We start from the raw sequence: 26,036 nt of genomic DNA on the forward strand, positions 1-26,036 counted from the left end.
TGCAGTACAGTCCATGAGGAGAGGTTGCAAGGAGAGGTTCCTGTGGGAGAAAGGGTTAGTGTACCGAGAATGGGCTCCCCTAGGGGAAGTAGAGTCGTGGGGGATCGTAGTGCCCCTCCGACAGCATGAAGACCTTCTGGGCCAGGCTGATGGCTCCCCCGGTCGTTGCCCACTCCGGGATCCTAGCTTCCAGGCAGCTGGCGTACAGTTCGTACATCGTGGAGCACGGGGAGATGGGTCTCCAGTTGCTGGGGTCGTCTCTCTCGCCCTTCTTGTAGGTCAGGACGGTCATGGCCTTCTTCCAGGAGGTGGGAGACCGGCCAAAGTGCCGGCACAAGTTAAAGATGCCGGAGAGCACGAGGCAGCCGAGGTCTCGCTTCTTGAGGAGGCTGTAGGGGATGCCGTCCTTTCCGGGTGCGGTGTTCTTTGTTCTGGAGAGCCTGGCCATCATCTCTTTCGGCGTGAAGTCGGCCTCTAGGTTGCCTGCATTGGTAATGTGGGGCTGTGACGAACTGGGAAAGTTCTTAATGTTTTCTCTGAGTACTGTGTTGGTGCCTCAGTGTCCCCATGGCAGTTCTTAAGTATCTGGCAGAGCAAAGGGCCAGTGCACCTAAATGCTTGGCATTCTGTCTCCTAGCAACTGATGGCCTGGGCCCCTCCTCTGCAAAGGTGCCAGCTGAAGGTGTTGGAGACAAAGGGATCAGGTGACCTCCTGGCCCGGGAAAGGGGCTGAGGAGAGAGGAGGGGCTGGGAGGGGTTGTTAGTCTGGAGCTGGCTGGGGTCAAAGGTGGAGGGCAGACGTGGGGGTCTGGCTCACTGCCCCCCCAGAATGGACCCAGCCGAGGGGTCCGGTTCGCTGTACCTACAAGCTCTGTTTTAGACCCTGTTCCTGTCATCGAATAAACCTCTGTTTTACTGGCTGGCTGAGAGTCACATCTGACTGCAAAGTGGGGGTGCAGAATCCGGTGGCTTCCCCAGGACCCCGCTGGGGTAGACTCGCTGTGGGAAGCGCACGGAGGGGCAGAGGATGCTGAATGCTCCAAGGAGAGACCCAGGAGGTGAAGCTGTGTGAGCTTCTTGCCCTGAACAAGTCTGCTCCAAGGGAGAGGAGGCTCCCCAAAGTCCTGACTGGCTTGGTGGGGAGCAGTTCCAGAGCATCGCCCGGTGACTCCGTGACAGGGGCAGGGGACGGATGCACTCCGGGCGCTGCGCGTTGTTCCTGGGCACTCTGCTGAACTCTCTGAGGAAGTAGTTATAGAGGCGCTCAGGCGGATCGTGCAGTAGGACGGGGGACCATCGAAGACCTCTCTTACGGCCTTGAGGCGGTTCGCTCTGAACAGCTTCTGGATCCTTGAGGCTGCTGTCGGGTTGTAGCGGCCGCTGGTGTTTCTTCTTCCAGTTCCTCTGGTGGTGGTGTCGTTTCGGGACGGGCTGTCTGAGGGCAGGCTGGGTGGTCTCCTGGTTTGATGTCCTCTTGGAGGCAATCTCTGCAGATAACTCACGGGTGAGCCTGTCGATGAGCGGCTCAAATTCCTTGAAGGAGGCTGCTGATTGGAGTTCCTCGATCCAGGCGGCCTCCCAAGGCGTGACTGGTCTAACCGTCGGCTGCTGGTCCTCGGGTTCTTCGGTCGGCATGGGCAGTGAGTTTGCCGCGTGGTCGGCGGGTTGTCTCGCTTGTGGCTCAGGGGGCCTTTTGGTTGGTTCCTGAGGCATAGTCACCAGTGGGGTAGGGTCATTACAGGTTGTTGGTGGGACTTGGTTCGGGCCGGTGGGTGTGGGGGTGATGCCCAGTCGTTCGTGTGAGGCTGTCATCTGGGGGGTTGCTGCGGGAGCGCATGAACTTCTGATGGCAGGGATCGGCCTGGTGTCTCTTGGGCCCGTGTCAGTCCGTCTGGCGATGGGGATCTGGTGCTGTGACCTGGTTGTGGCGGTGGGTCCTCCGACGGTAGTAGCGTGCGGGGCGGTCCGGGGAGTGGTTCTCCATTCCCCGGCGGGTGGGGTTTGCGGTGCGGGCTGAGGAGTTGCGTTGGTTCCCCTTGTGGCTGGTGTTCGCAGGGTGGACCGAGGGCCGGCTTTGGTGCCTCCGGAGGCAGGGTCTCGGGCGGCCACACATGGCGGAGCACTGACCCTTCTTGGGGTGCGGTCATGCTGGTTGGGCCTCGAGGAGGCACTGAGATGCCTCAGCTCGGAGAGCTTCCGGGTGACCTGGGAGGATGTGACAGGACCCCTGCTGGCAGGGGCTCAGTTGACGTTTTCCACTGTGGTAGATGTCATCTCAGGGGCGGGGACCTGGTCCACTAGCTCAGGGACTGGAGTGGGTTTCTGGACGGCGGCTGGCGGGGTCACTCTGTTTCCTTGCAGCACAGGAGTAGCAGGCCGGGGCACAGGATGGCAGGGGACCGGAACCGGAGCTGCTGCTGTGTGGACTTTCTTGCAGCTGGCCTGGTGTGCCTTGCATCTCTTCTGGGACTCGAAGGGCAGGCTGCAGAGGGCGCAGCTGAAGGCAGTGGACTTGTTGTGGCACCTCCTCAGATGTCTGGTGACCCCTCCGAGGAGATGGAAGCATCGGGGCGGCAAGCAAATGGGGCAGATGAGCACATCTGTGGCAAGGGGTATTCCAAGTAAATGGTGTCTAGAGCTGAGCAGCCATCTTGTGGAGTGTTGGGGCCCTCCTGGCCGCCTTCCGTCACACAGCTGGGGGGGGGCATCCCTCAGCGGTAGCTGCACCTCAGGAGCACTGGGGATGCCTCCCGGTGACTGGGGTTCCTGGGGGGTGGGGGTGTCCTGTCAGGGGGTTTGCCCCTTGGCGGCAGGGGTTGCTGGAGCACAGGGGGTGTATCCGGTGACCGTAGGAGAATGGGGGGACATCTCTTGGCAGCTGGAGCGTCTGGTGATCGGCGGGCAGGTCTCTCGGGTTCTGGAGCAGCTTGTCCATGTGGGGGCAGTCTCTCGGTGGCTGGGGTTGCTGATAGGTGGTGGGAGAACCCCCCTGTGGCTGGGATACGTGGGGCTCGGTGTCTGGGGCAGCTCATATGTGGCAGAGCTGACCCTTGGCGGCTGCAGCCGCTGGTGAGCGGCGGGGGAGTCCCTCTGCAGCTTCGGTGCAGTGGGGGCATTTCTCTGCCTCTGGAACGGCTGGCACGTGGCGGGGCAGTCTCCCGGTAGCTGGAGCTGCCCATCAGGGGGCTCCCCAGGCGCTGCGAGCGGCGGTGGCTGGGGCGCAGGACAAGAGTCTCCCGGCGGCCTGAGCAGCAGCGGCCGGGGCTCGCTGTGGGGCTCCCCGAGCAGCGGTAGCCGAGGCGCGGGACAGGAGTCCCCTGGTGGCTGAGGCACGCCGCAGGGCTCCCCCGGCCGCTTGGACAGCGGGCACCCGGGGCGCGGGGCAGGGATCCCCCGGCGGCTCGGGCAGCAGTGGCCGGAACACATGGCGGGGCTCCCCAGGCTGCACAAGCGACAGCGGCGCCCAGGACACGGAGCAAAGATCCCCCCTGCGGCTCAGGCAGCAGCGGCAGGAGCATGAGGCGGGGTTCCCCAGGTAGGACATGCGGCAGCGGCGCGGGACAGGGACCCAGGGTGGCACAGGTGGTGGCGGGGCCAGGGGAGGGTGCCCTCATGGGGGTAGGTGGTGGGGTACAGCGGGGTCGCCAGGGGCAGCAGCTGGGCAGCGGGGGTTTTCTCCGGTAGCTGGGGCACGAGGGGACAAACTCCAGACGGTATCAGCAGGTGGGCGGCTGTAGGTCTCTCCGGCGGCGTGGGGGGGGGAAGTCTTTCTGCAGCTGCTGGTGGTTGGCAGGCGGTAGGAGCGCGGTGGGGTTGGCTCCCTGCAGTTGCTGGCCGTCAGGGAGAGGTTTCTCCGGTGCCGGGAGCCCGGTGGGGCAGACTCCCATTGGCTGCAGCTGCTGGCATTCAGCTGGAGGTTATTCTGGAGTCTGGAGCATGGCAGGGCAGCCCCCCCCCTCCTCCGGCAGCTGGAGAGCGGGGTGTATGTTTTCCCTCATGGTGACGTCCCAGCATCTGGGGGGGGGGATCCTTCCTGTTCTCGCACTGCCCCCTGGATTTGCTGACCTGCCGTGTCCCCAAGACCTGCCTGGGTAGTGGTCGGTGCCTTGGGTTGCGTTTTAAGGGCAGCAGGATGCATCTCAGAGCACCATTGGTCTTTTAAGAGTAGCAAATATAGTGTGTCAGTGTAGTAAATGAGATTAAATCGAGATTTAGAAGTTTATTAGAGAATGTTTAAAAATAGATGATACAGAGAGTTTGAAACATCAGTTATTGGTCATTGGGGGTAACATACAGAGTATAGAGAAACACCAGTATTTTGGTATGGGATAGCACATAACAAATACAGTCCCCACTGTCTCCAATGCAGGGTACATGGTGGGTGAGATCAAGATACAGTCAGACAGCAGTGAAGATACATTACTCATACAAAAAGTTACAGACAGCCTTGGGTATAAATAAGCAGACCAGGTAATGGGGATAGGACTCTCACATGGTACAGCTTAACTGGTTCAGGAGATAAAGTCTAACCTAAAAGCTCTACTGGCTGCTTTCTTCTTGTGGGTGAATAAAGTCATGCCCACTCACTTGTAACACTTGATTTAACCCAAGAAACTGTCAAGCAATATGCTGCAAAACAAGACAGCCCTACCTCCACCGCAGCTTTCTATATCACCATGACGAGCTCCCAGACAGGGACCAAATGCCATCAACCAGACTTTGATAACTATGAAACTCTAAGCGACAATCACTCCCCCTAAACGACTGCAATGTACTAATTCAAAAGCAAGAACTCAACACACATTCTCAAAGACTGAGAATTCTTTCAGTCTGGTTACTTGGGTTCATCTCACTGTTTTCCCTGGCTGCTGCCACATACTCATGAATTGCATAAACCCACCCACTTCCTGTGACGTACCCGTCACTGTTAACTCTTGCAGCAAAACAAGCAAAAGAAAATGTGGGCAAGGGCGTTCCGGGGTGGCCAAACCACATGCAGCTCTTTTCCAGTTACAGTGCAGCTGCTGGAGTGCCCCATCTTCCCCACTGTCACGGAGTGTGGGGGAGTCTGGTCCGGCACCCCTCTTCCTGGGACCCACAGTGACTCTCAGCCAGCCAGTAAAACAGAAGGTTTATTGGACAACAGGAATGCAGGTGACAGCAGAGCTTGCAGGCACAGTCAGGACCCCTCAATCGAGTCCTTCTGGGGGTTCAGGGTGCTTGGATCCCAGCTTAGGATACCCTGAATTCCCCCCCACCCCAGCCCCAAAACAAAACTGAACTCCCTTCCCTACAGCCGGCCCCTTCCTTTGTCCAGCTTCCCGGGCCAAAGGTGCTGACCCGCCTCCCCCCTGCCTAGCTCAGGTTACAGGCTCAGCTCCTGTCCCTCACCTAAAGTCCTCCCCGGCTCTGCCATCCCCCACACAGACAGTCCCTACTCCATCACATCTCTCCCCCCTTCGAGACTGAACTGAGCGGGGTCACTCTGCCCAGTGACCTGGGGAAGTTCAGGGCCCCCTCTCCGGAACAACGCATCCGCTATCAGCTTGGCACTTCCCTTCACATGGACCACATCCATGTCATAGTCCTGCAGGAGCAGGCTCCACCTCAGGAGCTTGGCGTTGGCTCCTTTCATCTGGTGCAGCCAGGTCAGGGGAGAGTGGTCGGTGTACACGGTGAAGTGTCGCCCAAAGAGATATGGCTCCAGTTTCTTAAGGGCCCACACCATGGCCAGGCATTCCTTCTCGATGGCCACGTAGTTCTGCTCCCGGGGCAGCAACTTCTTGCTCAGGTACACGATGGGGTGTCTCTCCCCCTTTTCATCCTCCTGCATTAACACCACCCCCAGTCCCGTGTCTGAGGCATCAGTGAACACCCTAAAGGGTTTGTCAAAATCTGGGTTTGCCAGAACTGGGCCACTAACCAGAGCCTCCTTCAGCGCCCGGAGAGCCTGCTGGCACTGCTTGGTCCAGACCACCTCGTCTGGCTTCCCCTTCTTGCACAGCTCAGTGATGGGGGGGCTATGGCGCTAAAGTGGGGCACGAACCTTTGATAGTACCCCGCCATCCCAATAAAGGCCTGGACCTGCTTTTTGGTTTGGGGAGGTGGCCAGTCTCTGATCACCTCCACCTTGGCTGGTTCCGGCTTCAGGCAGCCGCTCCCCACCCGATGGCCCAGGTAAGATACTTCAGCCATCCCCACCTTGCACTTCTCAGCCTTTACGGTTAACCCAGCCTCCCGGAGTCGGTCCAGCACTCGTTTAACCTGGGACATTGAAGGTGGCTGGCGCTCCCTTGAGGCCAAAGGGCAGGGTCAGAAACTCAGAGCCCCAGAGGGGTGATAAAGGCCGATTTCAGCCTGGCATCTGCGTCCAGCGGCATCTGCGTCCAGCGGCACTTGGCATCTGCGTCCAGATGGCATCTGCGTCCAGCGGCACTTGCCAGTAGCCCTTGGTAAGATCCATAGTGGTGAGGTACCGAGCACCTCCCAGCTTGTCTAGGAGCTCGTCAGGCCTGGGCATGGGGTAGGCATCAGATACGGTGATGGCACTGAGCTTTCGATAGTCCACACAGAACCGGATTGACCCATCCTTTTTGGGGACCAGCACCACTGGCGAGGCCCAAGGGCTGGAAGATGGCTGGATCACCCCTAAAGCCAGCATGTCCCTGACCTCTCTTTCTAGGTCCTGGGCAGTTTTCCCAGTGACCCGAAAAGGGGAGCATCTTATAGGAGGATGTGACCCGGTCTCCACCCGGTGGACAGTCAAATTAGTGCGTCCAGGCTGGTTGGAAAACAGCTGTCGGTATAGATGCAGCATCCCTCTGATCTCAGCGTGCTGGGCCAGGGTCAGCTGATCAGAGAGGGGAATCGCCTCCAGAGGGGAACCAGCTTTTGTCCCAGGTAATAGATCCACTAAGGGGTCATCTCCCTGCTCCTCCCAATGTCCACCCACGGCGAACACCACATTCCCCCTGTCATAGTATGGCTTCATCATGTTCACGTGGTACACCCGATGGTGATGTGCCCGGTTCGACAGCTCCACCACATAGTTTACCTCATTTAGTTGCTTGATAACCTTGAAGGGCCCTTCCCAGGCAGCCTGGAGTTTGTTTTTCCTCACGGGGATGAGAACCATCACCTGATCCCCGGTGGCGAAGGCACGGGCCCGTGCCGTGCGGTCATACCAGACCTTCTGCTTCCTCTGGGCTCGGGCCAGATTCTCCCTGGCCAGGCCCATGAGCTCGGCCAGCCTTTCCCGGAAGGTCAGGACATACTCCACCACCGACTCTCCCTCGGGAGTGGTCTTCCCCTCCCATTCGTCTCTCATCAGGTCCAGGGGCCCCCTTACCCGCCTTCCATATAACAGTTCGAAAGGCGGAAACCCGGGAGAGTCCTGGGGTACCTCCCTGTATGCGAACAGCAGGTGAGGTAAGTACTTGTCCCAGTCCTGTGGGTGCTGGTTCATAAATGTTTTTGGCATCATCTTCAGCGTCCCGTTGAACCTTTCCACCAGCCCATTGGACTGGGGGTAATACGCTGAGGCCCAGTTAGGCCGGACCCCACATTTTTCCCCACAAGCACCGGAGCAGGGCCGACATGAAGTTGGACCCCTGGTCCGTTAAGACTTCCTTGGGGAACCCCACCCGGATGAAAATGGTCAGCAGCGCATCTGCCACGGTGTCTGCTTCGATAGAGGACAAGGCCACCGCCTCGGGGTAGCGAGTGGTGAAATCCACCACCACCAGGATGTATTTCTTCCCCGACCGGGTCGTCTTGCTGAGAGGTCCCACTATGTCCACGGCCACCTTCTGGAAAGGTTCTTCTCTGATGGGTAAAGGCCTCAAAGCCGCTTTCCCCTTGTCCCGGGCCTTTCCCACCCTCTGGCAGGGGTCACAGGATTGACAGTACTGTCGGACATGGGTAAAGACCCCAGGCCAGTAAAAGTTCTGTAGCAGCCTCTGCTTGGTGCGCCGGATTCCCTGGTGCCCTGCGAGAGGGATGTCATGGTCCAGGTACAGTAGCTTGTGGCGAAACTTCTGGGGAACCACCAGCTGCCTCCTGATCCCCTATGACTCTACTTCCCCTGGGGGAGCCCATTCTCTGTACAGAAACCCCTTCTCCCACAGGAACCTCTCCTTGCAACCTCTCCTCATGGTCTGTACCGCACTGAGGTTAGCCCGGTCCCTGGGCTTCCGCAAGGAGGGATCTTTCTGCAACTCGGCCTGGAACTCAGCAGCTGGGACAGGGATGGGGACCTGCTCTCATTCGCTGGCTGGGTCTGAGGCTGCAGCCTCTCTGAGCTATGCCCCTGGGCGTTCCCCCTCCACCAGGTTAGGGTCCTGCACCTCGGGCAGTGTCCCTTCCCCATTGTCGGGGCGCAGTGCCCTTCGCTGACTCTGACTAAGAGTCACGACCAGGGCACTCTGGGTTTTACTTGGCCAGGCCTCGAGGTCCCCTCCCATTAACACGTCCGTGGGCAAATGTGGGTGTACCTCCACGTCCTTTGGGCCCTCCTTGGCCCCCCACTTCAGGTGTACCTTCGCCACGGGCACCTTGAATGGGGTCCCGCCCACGCCCATCAGGGTCAGGTAGGTGTTGGGTACCATCCGATCTGAGGCCACCACCTCGGGCCGGGCGAGCGTCACCTCTGCGCCTGTGTCCCAGTACCCAGTGACCTTCCTCCCATCTACCTCCAGGGAAACAAGGCACTCTTTCCGGAGGGGCAGCCCTGCGCCCACCCTGTAAACCAAAACGCAGAGCCTGGAGCATCCAGCCCCCCAGAGGAGCTGACCTGGGGACCTCCTCCCTCCTTCACAGGTGGTACGCTGCCAGGACCCTTTTCCTGGGAATGTTGCCCCTCCTCCAACTGGGTCTTTATCCAGTCAACCGTCTGCGGGTTGGGTCTGCTCGGTCTGTCCCTGAGCTTGGGGCACTGGGCCCGTATGTGGCCTCGCTGGCCACAGTGATAGCAGCCCATGTCTCGTGGGTCCCCTCGAGTGGGTCGGATGGACCTGGCGCTGGATGTTCCCCTTTGGTGGGGGTTCTCCATAGGCCCCCGCTGGGAGGTCCCATGGTGACTCTCTCTCTGCGTTGAGGCAGGCCTGCTCCTTCGAGACTCCTCCCTATTATCCCCTGCTCAACTGTCCACAAATTGGTCGGCCAGCTGGCCTGCGTGCTGCGGGTTCTCCGGCTTCTGGTCCACCAACCACAGCCTCAGGTCAGATGGGCACTGCTCGTACAGGTGCTCTAGTATGAATAGGTCAAGCAGGTCCTCTTTAGTTTGGGCGCCAGCTGTCCACTTGCGGGCATACCCCTGCGCCCGGTTGACCAGTTGTAGGTATGTGACCTCACGGGTTTTACGCTGACTCCAGAACCTTTTCCGGTACATCTCCAGAGTCAGCCCAAACTCGCGGAACAGGGCCTGTTTGAATAGTTCGTAGTCCCCTGCCTCTGCCCCTTTCAGTCGGCTGTACACCTCCACGGCCTAGTGGAGTCCAGTAAGGGGGGTGAGAAATGAGATCCTGTCTGCAGGGCCAACCCTGTGCAGCTCGCAGGCATTCTCAAAGGCCGTCAGGAAGGTATCTATGTCCTCCCGTGGCCCCGCTACCCCGGCCAGAGCGCGGCAAGTCCCGTGGCCTCACTCCTCCCACCGGAGCACGGTAAGCCCCGCAGGCCCACTCCCTTGGCCGAAGCGCAGCAAGTCCGGCAGCCTTGCTACCCCAGCCAGAGCGCAGCAAGCCCCGTGGCCCTGCTACCCTGGCCGTAGTGCGGCAATCTGAAGTACGGCTGAAGACTCGGAGCGCAGCCCGATGAGTACAAGCCCCACAAATTGGGCCCCGCACTTGCTAAAGCCGGCCGTGGTAATACCACGCATGGGGAGGCAGTACCAGAGGTGTAGCGAGCGCCCTCTGTACCCTCCGACCGGAGGGGGCCCCGCAAGGAAGGGGCCCCCTAAAAGTGGCAAAAAAATGTAAGGTATAACTAGGTACGTGACATTTATTGACGCTATTGCACAATCCATGTCGGTTTTACTGACAAAACCGTGAAGTCATTATGATACATCATAATGCTATTGGCTACATCAGTTGTCTGTTGGTCAGTTTCGAATTGTAGTTGGACCCATTCAAAGAATGTATATTTGCATTCATAATGGCGGTCGGCGGATAAATGTTATTAATTTAGTTGTTTTTTTTATCGTTTCCAACGCAGAAGCGTGCTTTGTGATGTCTAAGAGAATGTATAAGAGCGGAGCTAGTAAACGAAAGGCAGCAAAAGATGCCGAGAAGGAACTTGAGAAAATTCAAAGGTGTCAACGTATTTTGCGCTGCAATCCAACGTACAGGTACAGGCACATGAAACGGACAGCGCTAGCAGCGACGAATCGTGTCCAACGTACAGGTACAGGCACATGAAACGGACAGCGCTAGCAGCGACGAATCGTGTCCAGAAGTATCCAGAAGTGCTTCAAGTGAGGTCGAAGGTGAAGCCAGTTGTTCTACCAAACAAACTGTGACAGATATTCCAGCTGCTGCCGGGAAAGAAGTATCTGAATCTGAACCACTGACTGATGATCCAGGAGATTGGCCGTCTATAATATCAGACAGGCAAGTGTGTGACATTGTTGCACGTGGCCCACCGCAACAGAATGAAAGTTACGAATTTCCATTTAACGAGGAAAGACGGAGGTTCACAAGTACTCATTTCTATCGAACCATGGCAAATGGCGAGAAAATAAGACGTTCGTGGTTAATGTACTCAGTTCAGAAAGATGCCATTTTTTGTTTTTGTTGTAAATTATTTGGCACTGGCGACATACCGCTACGTCGTGGAACATCAGCTTGGAAAGCACTGTCAAAAAGACTTCAGCAGCATGAAACAGGCAAAGGTCATCAAGACTGTATGGTGAAATGGTTTGACCTTCGGTCAGGCATAGTAAACCGTACATCTATTGACCAACTCGAATTGCAGGCTTTTCTGAAAGAAAGAGATTTCTGGAAAAACGTTGTCAAATGCATGGTTGATGTCATTATTTTCTTGTCCGAAAGAAACTTGGCATTTCGAGGAAGTAATGAAAAGTTCGGCGATCCTTCGAATGGCAACTTTTTGGGACTGTTTGAATTGCTTGCAAAGTATGATACTGTCCTCAGCGAACTTTTACAGAGGATTAAGAAGGCAGAGACACATGTTCAGTACCTCAGTCCACAGATCCAAAACGAGCTGAATCAACTTGTTGCCAGTAACATTCAAGAGGGCGACATAGCGCAGCTTAAAAAAGCAAAATATTATTCAGTTATTTTGGACTGTACTCCCGACGTGTCACATGAAGAACAGATGTCTGTGGTGTTACGCTTTGTTGAATGCAACAGTGAAGATGGTGTCAATATTCGTGAAGCGTTTGTTGGTTTTCTTAATGTTCATGATACAACTGGCGAGGGCTTATTGGAAGCCTTTCTTGAAAAGGCAAACAACTTAGCCCACGTCCAGACTAACCCGCGGCATCGGCGGGTTAAAATCGATTGCTCGGGGATCGATATATCGCGTCTAGTCTGGACGCGGTGTATCGATCCCCGAGCGCGCTTACATCGATTCCGGAACTCCATCAACCCGAACGGAGTTCCGGAATCGACACGGAGAGCCGCGGACATCGATGCTGCGCCGTCCAGACTGGTGAGTACCTCGATTTTAGAAATTCGACTTCAGCTACGTTATTCCCGTAGCTGAAGTTGCGTATCTAAAATTGATTTTAATACCTAGTCTGGACGTGGCCATAGGAATAGACATTGCTGACATGAGAGGCCAAGCTTATGATAACGGCGCAAATATGAGAGAAAAGAATAAAGGAGTTCAAGCCCGCATGCTAGAAATAAATGACCGTGCCTTGTATGTACCATGTGGAGCTCACGCTTGGAATCTTGTGATATCAGACGCGGCAAAGTCATCGAAATATGCTGTTGACTTTTTCGGTCTGATTAACAGAATATACGTTATCTTTTCTTCTTCACCTTCACGTTGGGATATACTTCAAGAACATATGCCAATATCTGTTAAAGGGTTATCGGACACTCGTTGGGAGTCGAGAATTGATGCTGTGAAGCCATTGCGTTATGACCTTGAAGAATTGTGCAATGCTTTGTCATCTTTGCGAGAATATGCGCTCGAAAAGAAAGATGGCAATACAGCAGCAGAAGCCGGTGCACTTTTAGACCATGTTACTACGTGGCCTTTTGTTCTGACTGTGTACATGTGGTACAATATACTATTTCACATCAATAAACCAGCAAATTAATTCAGGCACCAGATGTGTCAATTGACGTATTGCAGGCAGAAGTCGGTGCTACAATGAAGTTTTTGGAAGACTATCGAAATACAGGATATAACTCTGTGGTCACAAATGCACGTGAAATAGCAGAGCATATGGGTATTGAGCAGGTGTTTCCAGAAACCAGGGTGTGACGTAAGAAGAGAATGTTTGATTACGAATGTGCTGATGATTCGAGTCGTCTTTCTGCCGAAGAAAAATTCAAATTGAAGTTCTTTCTTGTTCTCACTGATCAGGCCGTATCTTCTGTTTCGTCGCGATTTGACCAACTCGTGGAGTGGTATAAGTTGTTTGGATTTCTGTACAACGCTAACAGCCTGAAGCAGTGTCACAGAGAAAATGAACTGGAGAATCACAGCAAAAATTTTGAAAGAAAAATGGGAGACTTTGATGCCGACGAACTCATAATGGAATTGAATCGTTTTATTTATGTCATCGAGAAAGAGAGAGGACTTGTCATGGCAAACAATTTTTTAACGTACATATACAAGAACAGCCTTCAGGAGATATATCCAAATCTTTGCATTTGCATCAGAATTCTTCTGACCACACCAGTTACTGTCGCTGGTGCTGAAAGGAGCTTCAGCGGAATGAAACTGATCAAGAATATCCTGCGCTCAACCATGACAGATGACAGGCTTTCTGCGCTTGCAGTTATCTCAATCGAAAACAAGCTTGCCAGATCTCTGGACTATGACGCATTGATTAACCAATTTGCGGAGAGCAAGGCTCGAAAGAAGCGCTTTGCGTAAATACGGAATACATGTACACTGTAGGCCTGTGTATACATAATATGAACCCTGTATATTGTATAAAATAAAAACCGCATTCCAGTTTCTGCATTGTAAGGGGCCCTGGACATATGTTCGTAGGGGGCCACGTTCTTTGTTGCTACGGCCCTGGGAGAAGCGCAGGGCCATCTCGAATCGGCTGGAGCTGCTGGGGCGCAGGGGGCGTGTCCAGTGGCTGTGGGAGAACAGGAGAACCATCTCGTAGCGGCTGGAGCTGCTGGAGCGCAGGGGGTGTGTTCCGCGACCACAGGAGGACAGGAGAGACATCTCTTAGCAGCTGGGGCATCTGGTGATCCGCGGACAGGGCTCTCGTGGACTGGAGTGGCTTGTCCGCAGGGTCTCTCGGTGGCTGCGGTTCCTGGTGGGTGGTGGGGGAGCCCCCCTGTGGCTGAGGTGTAGGGGGGCTCGGTGTCTGGGGCAGCTCCTGTCTGGTAGGGCTGGCTCTAGGCGGCAGCAGCCGCTGGCGGGGGGGGCGGCGAGGGAGTCCCTCTGCGGCCGGGGTCTGGCAGGGGCATTTCTCTGCCTCTGGGATGGCCGGCACGCGGTGGGGCAGTCTCCCGGTGCCTGGAGCTGCAGGCAGGTGTCGGGTCTTGTCTCTTGCAATACAGTAAGGAGCTCCCCAGGCGCGGCGAGCGGCCGCGGCTGGGGCACGGGCCCGCGTCCTCGGGTGGCCCGAGCAGCCGGGGCGCCCTGCGGAGCTCCCCCGGCCGCTCCGACAGCGGCAGCGGCAGCTCGGGCGCGGGACAGGAGTCCCCCAGCGGCCCGATCAGCGGCGGCGGAGACACGCCGCGGGGCTCCCCGGGCAGCGGCAGCCCAGAGGCGGGGCAGGAGTCCCCCAGCAGCCCGGGCAGCGGCGGCGGAGACACGCTGCGGGGCCGCCCGGGCAGCGGCAGCCCAGACGCGGGGCAGGAGTCCCCCAGCGGCCCGATCAGCGGCGGCGGAGACACGCCCCGGGGCTCCCCGCGCAGCGGCAGCCCAGACGCGGGGCAGCGGTCCCCCAGCGGCCCGAGCAGCGACGGCGGAGACACGCTGCGGGGCCGCCCGGGCAGCGGCGGCCAGGGCGCGGGGCAAGGATCCCCCGCCGGCCTGAGCAGCGGCGGCCGGAGCACGCCAAGTCTTATCGTATTTGAACAAAAACGTCTATAGTTAGAGAGAACTTCCCCCCATATCTACTTTATTTACTCCACCGATTTTGATAACATTTGAAATGGGGTCAGTTTTCTTTTCTTTTTTAGAGGCCTCTCCTATGAGCTGTAGCTTAGTTAGTTGTTAACTTACCACTTAAACTGGCCCTGCCCCCTGTGCTCTGCGGCAGCCCCAACTCTCTTTTCTGCTCTCACATAACTCTCTGAAACACACAATCAGGCGTGATACTCACACCTCCCCGTCAGTACTTGGGAATGGGCCACCTCCACCCTGATTGAATTGGCCTCGTTAGCACCGTATTCATGTATACTGAACAGATGGGCGTTGCCTTACCGAGGGGCGGGGTCAGTGCTAATGAGGCACTAAAGAGGCACTGACTCACTTGGTTAGGAACGCCCATCTGTTCAGTATGCATGAATACAGGGCTAACGAGGCCCAATTCAATCAGGGTGGAGATGGCCCATTCTCAACAATTGACAGAAAGGTGTGAGTATCAAGAGAAAGAAAATTCCTTTTTTTTGTAATGATCGAGCCACTCCCGTTACTGAGTGGGCAGGGAAATGTAAGCGCCCGCCTGTGGCTTTTTGAATGGTACAATTATTGGCTAGTTAACATCTTTTTGTTATTTATATACAGACTATCCAATCAACGAATAAAAGAACTTTAGTACATCAGACATAAGATACATTGAGAATCCAAGTCAGCATAGGTGTAAGAAATTCAATTGATTCTATTTTTAACCAGAATAGTCTCCCCGGGGGGAGGTGCACCGTTCCTGGAGGTACTGCAATACCAGGTCGATGCGTGGAGTGGATGGAGCAAGCTCCTATTCCATCTCCCTGTTCCAAAAATCCATTTAATATATAGTCCTCAGATAGAGGACGTATCAGATATTAAACTGATAAGAACAGATACTACACTTGATCTTAGCCAAAAGGCCGAGAAGCGATACCAATTGCACCAAAAATGAGACAGCCCTACCTCCGCCCCAGCTTTCTATATCACCATGACGAGCTCCCAGACACGGACCAAATGCCATCAACCAGACTCTGATAACTATGAAACTCTAAGCGACAATCACTCCCCCTAAACGACTGCAATCTACGAATTCAAAAGCAAGAACTCAACACACAATTCTACTCAAAGGCCGAGAATTCTTTCAGTCTGGTTACTTGGGTTCATCACACTGCTTTCCCTGGCTGCTGCCGCATAGTCATGAATTGCATAAACCCACCCACTTCCTCTGACGTACCCGTCACTCTTAACTCTTGCAGCAAAACCAGCGCTCTCTCGATCCAGGAAGTCTCTGGCATATTGCATTAGTCACTGCAGGTTGTGCTGCTCACTGAAGAGGGCACTGTTAGCCGATTCTGGGGCAGCCTCGGGTGGACTGAAGTTGCGGAACCCCAGATATTGATGGCAAAGGTGAAAGGGAAGGAGGGTCTATTTTCCAGCTTGCATCATTGAGTCCTGGGGCAAGGGGTCTGTTAGGAATCCTTCCCTCTTCTTCTGGGCACTTCTTCACTCAGTCTAAGCCTCTCTGCAGACTGCCCTCTGAGGGTGGAAGGGATCTGACTGGAGGGGCTTCTCCTTGCCCATCCCAACTATGCTGGACAACGTGCCCATGGGGGGAGACTGTGTTAAATAACTCAGTGAATTAAGTTGCAATGTTTTTGTACAGAGAATCCACAAAGCAGATTGTGTAAAGAAAAACAAAAAAGAAAATGGGTGCAAGGGCCCTCTGGGTGGCCAAACCGCATGCGGCTCTTTTCCAGTGACTGTGCGGCTGCTGGAGCGCCCCGTTTTCCCCACCCCTCCCCGCATTCTCCACCTACCAGACTGGAGGGGTGAGGGAGCTCAGGGCTTCTGCCTTGCGGCAGGGTAGTGGGGGGGGGAGGAGGAGGAGGAGGAGGAGACTGGTGCCTGCTGAGAGGGGGTGGGTGCAATTTAAAGGCTTGGCCCCTCCCAACAGCTTGAGGCGCACCTCCGCCCTTTCCCTCAGTGGCCTCTCCCTTCAGCTCACAAACTTGAGTGAGTGACCCGGCAACCCCCTGAGCCGTGTCACAACTCCACTCACACACATGTGGTCGAACTGGGGGGTGGGGAGGCCAACCTGAGTGGTGCTGCACCCCCAAGGTTATTTATTGCTTTATCTACAGAGTCGCATTTATATGCAAATAGCTTGTAGTCTGGTAGCTCCTTGTATAGACCAGTCAAAAATGTTTTGCAATCTTTGTTCATCAGCAACGTGCTTCTAATTTTTAGTTACATGACAAAATGTAAAATAAATTAATGGCAATTTTCAAAATCGCAATGAAGAACCTGCCCAAGTTGTCCCTTTCATAGCAGAAGATTACAGATCATTTTAAAAATAAAGAAGGTAAGACATGGGAGTTTTGCCATTGAGTTCAATGAGAGTAGAACAGGGCCTTTACGTTTAGAACATTTCCAGGGATTGCAGTGTGTGTGCAGGCCGATTAATCGTACATCTTAATGACATTCACAGCAATGTAATTACTCCATTTCAGTTTATTTGACTATTATAAGTTCAATTTCTAAAATAAGAAATCGGGGGTTAAGGACTAGACCCAAACTTGAAAAAAGTCCGTCAATTTATTTTGATTTCTAAAGTAAATGAATAAAGGAAATATTTTTTTAATGGAGCGAGGAACAGCAGGAGCTGGGAGTCCTGGTGCCACGGATCGAGACGGAGGGCAACACCATCGTCAGCCCCGGAGCCAGAGGCGTGCTGGAGAAGTCACTGAAGGCCGCTGTCCGCGCGCTCTACGTGGACACCCTGAGGAAAAAACCCGACCAGGGCAAGGCCTTTGAGGTGACCAGCAAGTGGGACTCCACCAACCACTTTCTCCCCGCTGGCAGCTTCACCCGTTTCTCCGACTGGCGGTTCATACACCGCACCCGCCTGAACTGCGTCCCGCTCAACGGAGCCGTCCACCACGGGTACCGAGACAAGCGCTGCAGGAAGTGCGGATACACCCTGGAGACCTTGCTCCACATCCTGTGCAGCTGCAAACCCCACACCAGAGCCTGGCAGCTGCGCCACAACGCCGTCCAGGACCGGCTGGTGAAGGCCATTGCCCCACACCTGGGTGAGATCGCAGTCAACCGCACCATCCCCGACACCGACAGCCTGCTGCGCCCGGACATCGTCGTCACGGACGAGGAACGGAAAAAGATCATCCTCGTCGATGTGACGATCCCATTTGAGAACAGGACCCCGGCCCTCGTCGAAGCCCGAGCCCGCAAACTTGAAAAATATGCCCCCTTGGCTGACACCCTGCGAGCAAAGGGCTACGAGGTTTACACCGACGCCCTGATCGTCGGGGCGCTGGGTGCCTCGGACCCCTGTAATGAACGAGTACTTAGGGCCTGCGGGGTGGGCCGTCGCTATGCACGGCTCATGAGACGTTTGATGGTCTCGGACACTATCCGGTGGTCTAGGGACATTTACACAGAGCACATCACCGGCCACCACCAATACCAGGAGTGAGCCGGCGTGATTTCGTGCAGCCACGGGGGGGGGAGGCCTATAAACCCCCCCCCCACTGAACCATATCCCCTGAGCCCTAAACCCACTGAATTGGATTCCACCATGTGAGGGTCATCCTGTCCCCATTACCCAGCCCGCTTACTTATACCCATGACTGCGTGTAACCCACTGTATGAGCAATGTACCCTCACTGCTGCCTTACTGCTTCCTGATCCCACCCACCGTACACCCCACATTGGGGACCTTACAGACTGTATATGTTATGTGCTAACCAATTTCCAAATACCAGCGTCCCCCTATACTCTGTAGGTTGCCCCCAATGACCAATAACTGACGCTTCAAACTCTTTGTATCGTCTTTATTTAAATATTCTCTAATAAACTTTTAAATCTGTTCTTATCAGTTTAATATCTGATACGTTCTCTATCTGAGGACTATATATTAAATGGATTTTTGGAACAGGGAGATGGAATAGGATCTTGCTCCATCCACTCCACGCATCGACCTGGTATTGCAGCACCTCCAGGAACGGCGCACCTCCCCCCGGGGAGACTATTCTGGTTGAAGAATAGAATCAATTGAATTTCTTACACCTATGCTGACTTGGATTCTCAATGTATCTTATGGGTGATGTACTTAAGTTCCCTTATTCACTGACTGGACAGTCTCTATACAAATAATGAAAAGACTCAATCAGCCAATAATGGTATAATTCAAAAAGCCACAGGCGGGCGCTTACATTTCCCGGGACACTCAGTAAGGGGAGTGGCTCGATCATTACAAAAAAAAGGAATTTTCTTTCTCTTGATACTCACACCTTTCTGTCAATTGTTGAGAATGGGCCATCTCCACCCTGGCTGAATTGGGCTCGTTAGCCCTGTATTCATGTATACTGAACAGATGGGCGTTCCCTAACCAAGTGGGTCAGTGCCTATTTAGTGCCTCATTGGCACTGACCCCGCCCCTCGGTAAGGCAACGCCCATCTGTTCAGTATACATGAATACGGTGCTAACGAGGCCAATTCAATCAGGGTGGAGGTGGCCCATTCCCAAGTACTGACAGGGAGGTCTGAGTATCACGCCTGATTGTGTGTTTCAGAGAGTTATGTGAGAGCAGAAAAGAGAGTTGGGGCTGCCGCAGAGCACAGGGGGCGGGGCCAGTTTAAGTCCTAAGTTAGCAGCTAACTAAGCTACAGCTCATAGGAGAGGCCTCTAAAAAAGAAAAAAAACTGACCCCATTTCAAATGTTATCAAAACCGGTGGAGTAAATAAAGTAGATATGGGGGGAAGTTCTCTCTAACTATAGACGTTGTTGTTCAAATACGATAAATGGGCCCCTCTGGCTACACAAATACCCTCTCCCGTTACTGAGTGTTCATTACTGACAGGTGTGAGGCCAGGGCTGGCGGGGAGAGATCATTGCATTTGTAAAATGAGTGTTTATGCGTGTAGGGCTGCTGTCAGCGTCCTAAGGCAGCTGCTGCTGCTAAAATTGTGGGCGCGCCTCCGGAACTCATTTAAATCCCTAAATAACCGCCCTGCTGATAACAACCGGGACAGATGTGAGGTCAGAGCGGCCGTGTCACGAAACGCTCCCGCCACGCTCAGCTACCCCCTCCCGGAAAGACTCTCCCGCGGCTCCGCCGCCGCCGAGAGGTTCCTGTCCTGGGCCCCAACCGCGGCCGCTGATGCAGCCTGGGGATCGCCGCCCGGTGCCGCAGCCGCTGCCGCTGCCGCTGCTGATGCCTGGGGAGCTTCCCGCTGCGCTTCAGCGGGCAGGGCTCCGACCCGCCGCTCAGCAGCGGCTCCAGCCGCCGGGAGACTGCCGGCGGGCGGCGGGTCGGAGGCTTGTCTGCTGGAGCGCATCAGGGAGCTCCCCAGGCACCGCGGCTGGGGCGCAGGGCAGGAGTCCCCCGGCGGCCCGAGCAGCGGCCGCCGGGCCCCGCCGCGGGGCTCCCCAGGCCGCTTGGGCAGCGGCAGCCGGGGCGCGCGGCAGGGATCATAGTGCTTGTCAGTGTGCGGAGCTGCCTGGCCACGCCTCCAGCTAGGAGCTGAGCAAGGGGGCACTTCTGGGGCGCACCCCAGGTAAGCACTGCCCAGAGCTCGTCTCACCCCACCCTGTGCCCCAGCCCCCTCCCGCACCCAAACTGTGCTGCTGCTACTGCGGGGGGAGGTGCGCAGCCAGGTAGGGAGTCTGCCGCCGCCTACACCCGCCCCAAGCACCAAAAGGGTCCTGGGCAGCACGCTGCCACCTGTGCCACCCCAGCACTGGGCCACCCTCCCCCAGCACCCATGGTACCCCTGGGTAGCCCTCCCAAGTTTTAGTGAGGCATATATAGTAAAAGTCATGGACAGGTCACTTTTGGTTTACTGCCCGTGACCTGTCCATGACTTTTACTAAAAATACCGTGACTAAAATGTAGCCTTTGCGATGCCTCAATACGCCAATAACATCAGCGTCCTCGTCGATCCCTTGGAGTTGAGGATGATCTCTTCCACGGGTTTTATTTTGTATGGGTCCTTTGGTGACTGAGGCATCAGATCCTGGAGCTACAAACTTGTTGGCAGTGAATACAAGCCCCACGTGCTTTTTTACATGTGGTTTTTTTTTGTAAGTGATCCCTGCCAGGGCCCCATCAAAACTGTTTGAGTTGGGCCCGGCCCTTCCTAAAGCCGGCCCTGGTTGGCAGACATCACAGGTGATGTTGAAAGGCAGGGCTGGGCTACAATTACTGCATGACAGTTGTCTGTCCTTTCTTTTCTGTGACCAGGGCAAGGCCAATCGTTCCTTCTCTGGCAAGTCTTTGCTAGTTAGCCCTGTCCTGGGGTACTGCCTCCCTATGCGTGGTATTACCAGGGGCAGCTTTAGCAAGTGCGGGGCCCCATTTGTGGGGCTTGTACTCATTGGCCTGCGCTCCGAGTCTTCAGCCGTACTTCAGATTGCTGCGCTCCGGCCAGGGTAGCGGGGCCATGGGGCTTGCTGCGTTGTGGCTGGGGTCACTCATCATTAGTGAGTGACCCAGCAACCTCCTGAGCCTTGTCACAACTCCACTCACACACATGTGGTCGAATTGGGGGGTGGGGAGGCCAACCTGAGTGGTGCTGCACCCCCAAGTTTGCAGCACCCAGAGTGGAGAGCCAAGCCCAGCCAGCCCCACACCACAGGCACTGTAGGAGCTGCCACTGTGGGGTGAGTGCCGCCAGGACCCAACCCACCGGCAGGCAGGATCTGACCAAAACCACGCCAAGGCCTCCACCCCCAGACTGTTTACTGGGTCACGACAGGCCATAAACGTTTACAAATGGATCCTGAGCCCACAAAGGTTGAGACGCACTGGTCTAATCTGGAGTGGACCCTCAATTCTTACAAGTGGTTCTAGCTAGAAAAAAATTCCTGTCAGGCGGCTATATGTTTATAGTCTTCACGCAGGTAACAAACATTATAATTAGGTGCTTGAGCACTACAGAGATGGGCACAGTATAAGAATCCGATCAGTTTCCAAAACTTCTACCTCTTGGATTGACGTCTTTCATGCTTGAACTCTGTCTAACAAGGTGACTACTGACACACAACCCCCGGGACTGTCTGTGTGTCTTGGATGTGCAGTCAAAAGAATGTTCCTTTCTCAGCAGTGGGTTCACCTTATTCATAGGGTTTGTATTAGTTAATCTCTGAATTCAGTAACTCTCCAAAGACCTTAGTCACTAGTGCAAATTAAGCAAGTGCCTGCTGTATTCTACTCAATGGGGGAACTTCTCTGCGATAAAAAGAGAGAACAAATGTGTGTGTTGCGGTGTTTGCCTTCAGGTTTGGATGTAGTGCTGGGATGGCTACAGCAGGTGTGCTGGAGCCATCACCTGGGGAAGAATCTGGTTGGAGGATGTGGAGAAGAGCAGGCTGAGGAAGTGGAGAAAGCAGTATCAGCAGAGACAGAAGTGGACATTGCCACAGAGGACGCTCAAAACCCACAACCACAGGGCAATCAGAAACACAAGGAGCTTCCTGGAAGCTCAAAGAATACACAAGCCTTCCTATTACTGCCACTTGATGGAGATGCTCCACCAGAGCAAGCCCCACATGCACAGAAGTGACTCACCAGTTGGCACCTTCTTGTGATGAGATGTGGGGTTGCTGGGCTTTCTCCATAGTCACCTCATTGGTCCTGCAATGGCCTGTATCTGTCTGGATCTTCCATTACCTAATCCTGTAGCCAGATCACTTAAAAGTTCATTGCCCTTGTGGGGTATCTAAGTCCAGCTGGAAGTGGTCAGCTCCCAAACTGGCTTCTCTCAGATAGCCTCTTCTAAGAGCTTTTGGCCAGTTTGGCCCTGGGTCAGCAGAGACTCCTTCCAAATCATAGTTTATCAGGGTTTCAAGGGACCTCAGGAGGTCATCTAGTCCAACCCCCTGCTCAAAGCAGGACCAATCCCCAGACAGATTTTTACCCCAGTTCCCCAAATGGCTCCCTCAAGGACTGACCTCATAACCCTGAGTTTAGCAAGGCCAATGCGGAAACCACTGAGCTATCCCTCCTCCCAAACAGAACTGAACAGAATCACTCTTCTTTCACAGAATAGCAGGTTTCAGGGCTTCTCTTTGTTCCCACAGTAGAAATCCAAAGCTACACACAAAATTAAATGTTACAAAGCACCTTGCACCTCCCCCACAGAAGCTAAAGCCTCTCGTCCCATCGTGTTTCAGAGATGCAATGGAACAGAAGAGGTCTAGAGGTAGATAAAAATTCAAAACTGATTAAAAGAAATACTATTTGATTTACATAATTCACCTGTGGAACTTGTTGCCACAATACACCCTCGAAGCCAAGAGTGAAGGGGGATTACAAAAGGGATTGGATGTTTATTTGAATAGTAAACATCCAAAGTTGCATCACATAGGATTTAAAACAAAATTATAAGGGGTAGAAACCCTCATGCTTCAGGGCATAAGCCAACCACTAACTGTCAGGTGTAGGAACAGATGTCTTTCATGGGCAGGTTGCTGTCCTTACTAAAAAATGACCAGTGCTAGCCTAAACCTAGGGAAAAACTTTCTGTGTTTTTAAGCCTGGGTTGTTTCTGCGGACTTGCATGTGATTGGAACACCTATGCCTAAGGGGCTAAATGAAGGTTATGGGTCTTCAGGTAGGCTTGTCTTTTCAATTGTTTATTCCTTTCCAAGCCTTTCACCTCTCTTTGTTAAAAAGTAGGTAAAGAAGCAATCTTCTCTCTGATCCAATGGTTAACAAAATAAGGGGTAATATAAACTGTCTGTTACTAAAAATCTGGGGTGCTTCTGCCTGCTCTTTTACATTTTAATGAAACACTTATGCCAAGAGGGCTAAATACAAAAAAAAAAAAAAAAAAAAAACAAGTGTCTTCAGGTAGCCTGTTTTTCAAAGGGGTCTTCTTTTCTAATCCACTACCTTCAAAAGGCTGTTTCAAGTGGTTCACACTAAAAACCTGGAGGGGGAGAGGGAGGGGGGGACTTTTTCTTAGTAAGGGTTTTGTGGGTTTAGGTCAGGGATGCTTCTGCATGCTCTTTTTTTTAATTGAAACACCCCTACAAATAAAGAAATGTCTGCAGGTAGGTTTGTTATTTCATGTGTTTATTTAATACGTTAAAAAGAGGGGGTTTGAGACATTACTTAAAAAAACACGTTTTAAAATGGTTTATAGTATGTGTTGTTCAGCTTTTGTTACAGGGTCCTGGTTGTTTAGATAAGAGCAGAATAGGGCTCTGCTGCAGCTTCACAGTTTTTACTAAAAAATAAGCAGTGCTAGTCTAAAACCTAGGGAAAAAAACTTCTTTTTGTCACTATACATTACTTTTATAACCCTAGACTGTTTGTGCATGCTCTTTTTTTATTAAAACACCTATACCAAAGGACTGTGCCTTCATTTTGGCATGTCTTTTACCTCTCTTTGTTAAAAAGGGGGGAAAGAAGCAATCTTCTTCTCTCTAATCCAGTGGTTTACAAAATAAGGGGAATATAAACCGTCTGTTACTAAAAACCTGGGGTTTTAAACCTAGGATGCTTCTGCCTGCTCTTTTTTTATTACAACACATACAAAAAGGTTATGTCTTAGGTTTGTCTTTTCGAGTCATTATCCCTTTGCAAAACTGAATGTAATTTTAACTTGTTTGTTAAAAAGTTTGGGAAAGAAGCAGCCTTCTTATCTCTAATCCACTGACTCACGGAGGCTGCTTTGCTAACAGGCGCTTTGCTGCAGTTTCACCTTATTTTTAGTAAAAAATAACCTCTGTTACTTTAAAACCTAGGGGAAAACTTTTAAAAACTGTTTGTTACTAAAAGCTTATGGTTTTAACTTTTACAAAAATCCCTCTGCCTGCTCTTTTTCATTGAAACACTTATGCCAAGGAGGTTAAATTAAAAAAAAATGTGTCTTCATTTAAACATGTCTTTTCAAGTGTTTAGACCTTTACAAGGCTTTCACTTCTAGTTGTTAAAAAGTGGGAAAAGAAGCAACCTTCTTCTCTCTAATCCACTGGTTTACAAAATAAGGGGTTTATAAACTGTCTTACTAAAAACCTGGGGTGCTTCTGCCTGTTCTTTTTTATTACAGCACATACAAAAGGGATGTGTCTTAGGTTTGTCTTTTCAAGTCATTAACTCTTTGCAAAACTTAATGTAACTTTAACCTGTGTTTGTTAAAAAGCAGGTAAAGAAGCAAACTCCTCTGTGATCCACTGACTCACAGTCGCTGTTTTTGCTGACGGCTGCTTTGCGGCAAAAGCCTGCTGTCCTTACTAAAAAAATAACCAGTGCTAGCCTAAAACCTAGGGAAAAACTTTCATAAACAGGCTTTCTGTGTTTTTAAGCCTGGGTTGTTTCTGCGGATTTACATGTTATTGAAACACTATGCCTAAGGGACTAAATAAAGGTTATGGGTCTTCAGGTAGGCTTGTCTTTTCAAGTGTTTTATTCCTTTACAAGCTTTTCACCTCTATTTGTTAAGAAGGGGGGAAAGAAGCAATCTTCTTCTTCTCTCTAATCCACTGGTTTACAAAATAAGGGGTTTATAAACTGTTTGTTACTAAAAACCTGGGGTGCTTCTGCCTGCTCTTTTTTTACTGAAACACTTGTGTCAAGGGGGAGGGGTAAATAAAGAAATGTGTCTTCATTTAGGCATGTCTTTTCAAGTGTTTATTCCCTTAAAAGCCTTTCACCTCTCTTTGTTAAAAAGGGGGGAAAGAAGCAATCTTCTTCTTCTCTCTAATCCACTGGTTTACAAAATAAGGGGACTATAAACAGTCTGTTACTAAAAACCTGGGGTTTTAAACCTAGGGTGCTTCTGCATAATTTTTTATTACAACACATACAAAAGGGTTGTGTCTTAGGTTTGTCTTATCCCTTTGCAAAACTTAATGTAACTTTAACATGTGTTTGTTAAAAAGTTTGGGTCAGAAGCAGCCTTCTTATCTCTGATCCACTAACTCACAGAGGCTGCTTTGCTAACAGGCACTTTGCTTCTTTGTCTTTCTAATTTACTGGTTTACAAAATAAGGGGTTTATAAATTGTTTGTTACTATTAACCTGGGGTGCTTCTGCATATTTTTTTATTACAACACATACAAAAGGGATGTCTCTTATTCCTTTGCAAAACTTAATGTGTTAAAAATGGTGTATTACTAAAAGCTTATGGTTTTAACTTTTATAAAAACCCCTTTGTAAAAGGGCTACGTGGCGGGAAAATACTGCGGGTCTGTTTCTTTAGATAAGAAAAAAACAGTTAAAAGGGAGGGGGTGGGAAAAAAGAAAAAAGGGGGTGGGAAAAAGAAGGGGGGAGCTGGCTCTTGTTTAAAATCTTGGGACTCTAGGATTGGTTCAGAAAAATAATTTCTATGACGCTGTTGTAAAACCACCTCTGATTGATCCGATCCAAAGGCGGAGATAACAAGCCTAAACCCGGAAAGTTGACTCATTTTACAGAAAGACAGCAAAGGTAACAATTCTCTCTCTTTCTCTTTAATCCTACCCTGTGCTCTCTATCTTTGCTCTTTGCAAAGAGGACTCTCTCTTCGCTTTTCTTGTCTTGTAACCCACCCTGATTCTGAATGCTTTTTTACCCTGTGCTTACTAAACAGACTCTGCCTGCTTCTCTTTTTCATTCTGATTCCGCCATGTGCTCTCTATCTTTGCTCTTTTTTCTTGTCCTGTTCTTTCTTTTAACTTCTCTTTTTTCTTAATTTACACTGATATTAAATAGTTTCAATGCTTTTTTATTCACTCTTATTACACTGTCTTAG

The 26,036-nt window shown here is 52.5% G+C and overlaps 2 non-coding genes across 2 annotated transcripts; one reads left to right on the forward strand and one right to left on the reverse strand.

Moving 5' to 3' along the window:
- Window positions 1-15,015: 15,015 nt before the first annotated feature.
- LOC115660692 lies at window positions 15,016-15,206 on the reverse strand. The gene has a single exon (XR_004002899.1). It is a non-coding gene; the product is annotated as a U2 spliceosomal RNA (small nuclear RNA).
- Window positions 15,207-18,118: 2,912 nt separating this feature from the next.
- LOC115660674 lies at window positions 18,119-18,309 on the forward strand. The gene has a single exon (XR_004002885.1). It is a non-coding gene; the product is annotated as a U2 spliceosomal RNA (small nuclear RNA).
- Window positions 18,310-26,036: the final 7,727 nt, after the last annotated feature.

Source organism: Gopherus evgoodei, chromosome 12 (assembly GCF_007399415.2).
Source record: "Gopherus evgoodei ecotype Sinaloan lineage chromosome 12, rGopEvg1_v1.p, whole genome shotgun sequence".
NCBI lineage: Eukaryota > Metazoa > Chordata > Testudines > Testudinidae > Gopherus > Gopherus evgoodei.